The 5651-nt window shown below is 42.7% G+C and overlaps 1 non-coding gene across 1 annotated transcript; it reads left to right on the plus strand.

Moving 5' to 3' along the window:
- Positions 1 to 4434: 4434 nt before the first annotated feature.
- Positions 4435 to 4541, plus strand: LOC130468222 (small nucleolar RNA R71). The gene has a single exon (XR_008928641.1). It is a non-coding gene; the product is annotated as a small nucleolar RNA R71 (small nucleolar RNA).
- The last annotated feature ends 1110 nt before the right edge of the window (positions 4542 to 5651 follow it).

Below are 5651 nucleotides of genomic sequence, written 5' to 3' on the forward strand. Positions count from 1 at the left end.
TCCATTTCTACTGGTAAGTGGCACGCCTTGCCATACACCAACCGATACGGGGAGGTACCAATAGGTGTCTTAAAGGCGGTTCTGTATGCCCATAGAGTATCATCTAGCTTATCGCTCCAATCCTTCCTAGACTTCGCCACCACTTTCTCAAGGATAGATTTGATCTCTCGGTTGGAGACCTCAACTTGACCACTCGTCTGAGGGTGGTAGGCTAGCCCAGTGCGGTGATAAACCCCATACTTGCGCAGGAGCGCATCCAGATGCCTCTCATGGAAGTGTGACCCTCCATCACTGATCAAAGCGCGCGGAACCCCAAATCTAGGAAAAATGATCTTCTTGAACAGGGAGATGACTGTCTTAGCATCGTTAGTAGGTGAGGCAACGGCTTCCACCCACTTTCACACATAATCTACAACGACAAGGATATACAAGTTACCCCTGGACGATGGGAATGGTCCCATGTAATCAATTACCCACACATCAAAAATCTCAACCTCAAGGATCCCGTTCTGTGGCATCTCATACCTCCTCGAAATAGTGCCGACCCTCTGGCACGCATCACAAGCCATGATAAAAGCATGTGCATCCTTGAACATAGTAAACCAGTAAAAACCACATTGTGACAACTTAGCGTTTGTTTTAGACGGTCCATGGTGACCACCATAAGGTGAAGAATGACACCTACTGATAACACCTTGAACTTCCCATTCTGGAATACAACGCTTGTACAACCCTTCAGCAGTCTCACGAAACAAATAAGGGTCGTCCCAAAAGTAAAACCGGACATCATGTAGGAATTTCTTCTTCTGTTGATATGAAAGATCGGCCGGAAGAATTCTCCCCACGATGTAGTTAGAAAAATCTGCGAACCATGGTGACTGACTGGCAAGTGCAAGTAGATGGTCATCCGAAAATGAATCATCAATTGGTGTAGATCCCTTACCATCGTCATACCTCAATCTAGACAAGTGATCGGCAACCACATTCTCAGCCCCTTTCTTGTCGCGGATCTCTAGATCCAACTCCTGTAGCAGTAGTATCCATCGAATAAGCCTAGGCTTGGCTTCCTTCTTAGAGAGCAGATACTTGAGGGCCGCATGGTCAGTATAGACTATCACATTGGATCCAATCAGATAGGTGCGGAATTTATCCAAGGCATAGACTACAGCTAGAAGCTCCTTCTCAGTAGTAGCATAATTAACTTGAGCTTCATCTAAGGTCTTACTTGCATAATAGATGGCATGTAAAACCTTCTCCTTTCTCTGACCCAGAACTGCCCCAACTGCATAATCACTTGCATCACACATTATCTCAAACGGAAGATCCCATTCGGGAGAACGAATGATGGGAGCCGAAATCAGTGCCTGTTTAATCCTGTCAAAGGCTTCAAGACAAGCATCAGTAAACACAAACGGGGCATCCTTGAGGAGGAGCTGGGTAAGTGGTTTAACAATTTTAGAAAAATCCTTGATAAAGCGGCGATAAAACCCCGCATGACCAAGAAAACTTCTAACACCCTTCACATTAACTGGAGGGGGTAATTGTTCAATCACTTGGACCTTAGCTCGATCCACCTGAATGCCCTTATCAGATATCAAATGTCCCAAAACCACCCCTTCACTAACCATGAAATGACACTTTTCCCAGTTCAAGACTAAATTGCACTCTTCACATCTTTTCAAAACTTTAGTCAGATTTAGCAAGCAAGAATCAAAAGAAGTACCATAGACGCTAAAATCATCCATAAACACTTCCATGATAGACTCAATAAAATCAGAAAAGATACTCATCATGCAACGTTGGAAAGTAGCAGGTGCATTACACAGACCAAAAAGCATCCTACGATATGCAAAGGTACCATAGGGACAGGTGAAGGTGGTCATTTCCTAGTCGTCTGGATGTATGGGAATTTGAAAGAAACCAGAATAACCATCCAGATAACAGAAAAACTTGTGACATGCTAGCCTTTCTAACATTTGATCAATGAAGGGAAGGGGAAAATGGTCCTTTTTAGTAGCAACATTAAGACGCCTATAATCAATGCACATGCGCCAACCTGTGACTACCCTAGTTGGTATCAACTCATTTTTTTCATTTCTCACCACAGTTGTCCCCCCTTTCTTAGGCACTACCTGAACGAGACTCACCCACTTAGAATCAGACACAGCATACACAATACCCGCATCAAGCAATTTCATAACTTCAGCTTTTACAACATCTTGCATGACAGGGTTCAAACGACGCTGGGGTTGGATGCATGGTTTATGATTTTCATCTAGATGTATCCTATGCATACAAAAGTCAGGGCTAATACCCTTTAAATCATCAATACTGTACCCAATGGCCTTTTTGTGCCTTTTCAACACAATAAGAAGTTGGGATAACTGGTCTGCATCAAGTGCAGTACTGACGATCACAGGGCAAAGTTGTTCATTATCTAAAAATGCATACTTAAGGTTAGCAGGAAGAGGCTTAAGTTCGGGTTTCTTTACCTCTTTAACAGAACAAACCGGCCGAACTAACCTCTTCAATTCGGTGCTCTCCGGCTCGGATTCTTCACCATTAAGAGCCAACTCCAGAGCATCCACTTCAGCACTCCAAGAACTGCTATCACCTGCAGAAGACTCACAACAAAGCACTGCCTCCAAAGGGTCTCTTTCGAGAACTTGGGAGACGTTATCACGAGTAATAAAGTCAACTACATCTATGCGATAGCATTGTTCCTCCTCTAGCATGGGACTTTTTAAGGCACTGTTTAGATTAAAAGTCACCTTATCATCCCCAACTGAGAATGTCAATTTCCCACTTTTAACATCAATTACCGCCCCCGCCGTGTGAAGGAAGGGTCTACCTAAGATTATGGGAATTTGAGAATCCTCCTGCATGTCTAATACTACAAAGTCTACAGGTATGTAGAATTTACCCACTCTAACAGGGACGTCCTCTAAAACACCTAAGGGGTATTTGACAGAACGGTCGGCCATTTGTAGAGTGATATTGGTAACCTTAAGCTCACCCATATTCAGTTTAGTACAGACAGACAAAGGCATGACAGACACACTAGCACCTAGATCACATAAAGATTTATCAATAAATACGGTGCCAATGTTACATGGGATGGAAAAACTCCCGGGATCCTTAAGTTTAGGTGGAGACTTGTTTTGCAAATAAGCACTACATTCCTCAGTAAAAGCTACAGTCTCTACCTCACAAAAAGCAAGTTTCCTGGTCAAAATATCTTTCATGAATTTAGCATAAGCAGGAACCTGTAAAATTAATTCAGTAAAAGGAACCGTTACCTGCAAAGTTTTGACCACTTCCAAGAATCTGCCAAACTGCTTGTCTAGCTTATTCTTGAGTTGTCGGTTTGGGAAGGGGAGTGCAATAGGTGGTACTTGAATATCCGCCCCCTTCTTAACCTCAGTTGTAGCCTCATTCTCATTGACTACCTTTTCAGCTTCCTTTTCACCCATAACTATCTTCGGGATTTCCTCACTGACCAGATCACTAGCAGACACCCCGGAATCAACCTCAACCGGCATAGAAGGACCATCATAATCCCTACCACTCCTCAATGTAATTGCATTAGTAGTCTCCCTATTTTCGGGCTGTGAAGGAAGTTGGCCTGGTGGCCTCCCTGCAATAGTAGTAGCCATCTGTGCCAACTGTGTATCAATGATCTTGTTATGAGCAGTAAGAGCATCGATTTTTGCATCCTTTTCACTTAGGGATTTTTGCATTTGTAGCATCATGTTTCTCATCTCTACTAGCATAGGGTCGGGCTGTGTGGCTTGAGGTTGTGGTTGTGGGGGTGATGTGTGTTGTCTAGAGAACCCAGGTGGCCCATTAGACTATTGGTTGTAGTTGTTTCGGGGTTGGTAAGATTGTTGGTGTGGGGGTTGATATGGTTGTGGTGGTGGATGTTGAACTTGGTGAGGGTTTTGGATATTGTTGCTCCTGTAGGAAAGCAGAGGGTTATTTTTGTAGCCCTCATTGTAAGAGTTGGAGAATGGGTTGTTTTGTTTGTAGGATTGAAATGCATTACATTGTTCAATAGAGCTCCTACATTCCTGTGCATAATGACCAGACATTCCACAACTTTCACAAATAGTAGCAGGTTGGGCACTCATAGCAGCTACACTAACAGGTTGGGCAGATTGAGCATTGGCCGCTTGCATATTATCAAACTTATAATGTAAAGCAGTCAATTGGGCAGTTAATTGTTCAATAGAATTTAAATCATGCTTACCACCCCTGTTAGATAGACCTCTAGGATTTCCATACTGGGCATTGTGAATGGCTATCTCCTCAATCACCTCCATAGCTCTAGGCACCTCAAGTTGCATGAACCTCCCACTGGCAGCTGAATCCAACAAACATCTAGACTCATTGCCCAGACCATTATAAAACTGCTGAATCAAGAACCAATCTTCCAAACCATGGTGCGGGCATTCTCTTTGCAAATCCTTGAATCTCTCCCAGACCTCGAACAAACTCTCATCCGCTTGTTGTGAGATACCTAATATCTGACCCCTCAGACGAGCCGTTTTCTCAGGTGGAAAATATTTAACATAAAAAGCAAGAGCCAAGGATTCCCAATTATTGATTTTCAAAGCCGCCCGATTCAACCCATTAATCCACAGTTTAGCTTTCCCACTCAAAGAGAACGGGAAAAGTATCTCCATAGTCTGCTCCGGAGTCAATCCCTTTTGCTTGATGGTGGAGCAATATTGGATAAAGGACTGAATGTGAAGATTCGGATCTTCACCTGGTTCCCCACCGTACTGGCATCTCGCGATCATGTTAATCAATGCAGGCTCAATCTTGAAGGTCTCAGCTGTAATAGAAGGCATGATCGCCTTTGGTAGCACGGACAGACTTGGCTTAGAATAGTCTGTAAGCCGTGGGGTAGGTGGCGGTATCAGATTTTCGTCACCCATCTCTATCTCTGAAACTGCATCTGTATCTGAAGGAAAAAGAACGCCAATATTATGATCAGAATCAGAGTAATTCCCACACTGTGCAATGAAAGTTCTTCGTCTACGAAAGGTTCTTTCGGGCTCAGGATCGAATGGAGTAAGATTACTAGTACCTACGGTCCTGGGCATAGACAAAGACTACAAAACAATGTGAGATCCGGTCTCAAGGAACGTGAGTTCCTTGAGTAGTAACAAACAATAATCTAGGGTAAGCAATCAACAACAGAAAATAAAACCGTTTCCCCGGCAACAGCGCCAAAATTTGACAGGCTAAAGTCGTATTACCTAATCAAAAATAACCTAAGGTCCACTAGCTAGGTAGCAAGGGAAGTCAGGATCGAATCCACAGGGAAACAGGCGTTCTTTCTACTATCAATTAATTAATCTAGACTATTGTGAACAAAGTTAGTTGATGGTTTGTATACTAAGACTACGAACGAATTGTAACACCCCGACAATTCCCTTTTTCTAAAATAACATTTTATAAATATAACTATAGAGAATTATCAAAGTATTATCGCCCGTGTAAAAACGTAACGGCTTATTCAGAATTTTGCAGCGGAAAACAGAAAACTAACTTTTAGGTTTATAAATAATCGATTACATAATAAGTCCAAAAACCAATTAACGGAAATAAGGAAATACGAATAGTACGACAATTTCAAATCCAAA

The sequence above is a fragment of the Spinacia oleracea genome, chromosome 2 (assembly GCF_020520425.1).
Source record: "Spinacia oleracea cultivar Varoflay chromosome 2, BTI_SOV_V1, whole genome shotgun sequence".
Classification (NCBI taxonomy): domain Eukaryota; kingdom Viridiplantae; phylum Streptophyta; class Magnoliopsida; order Caryophyllales; family Amaranthaceae; genus Spinacia; species Spinacia oleracea.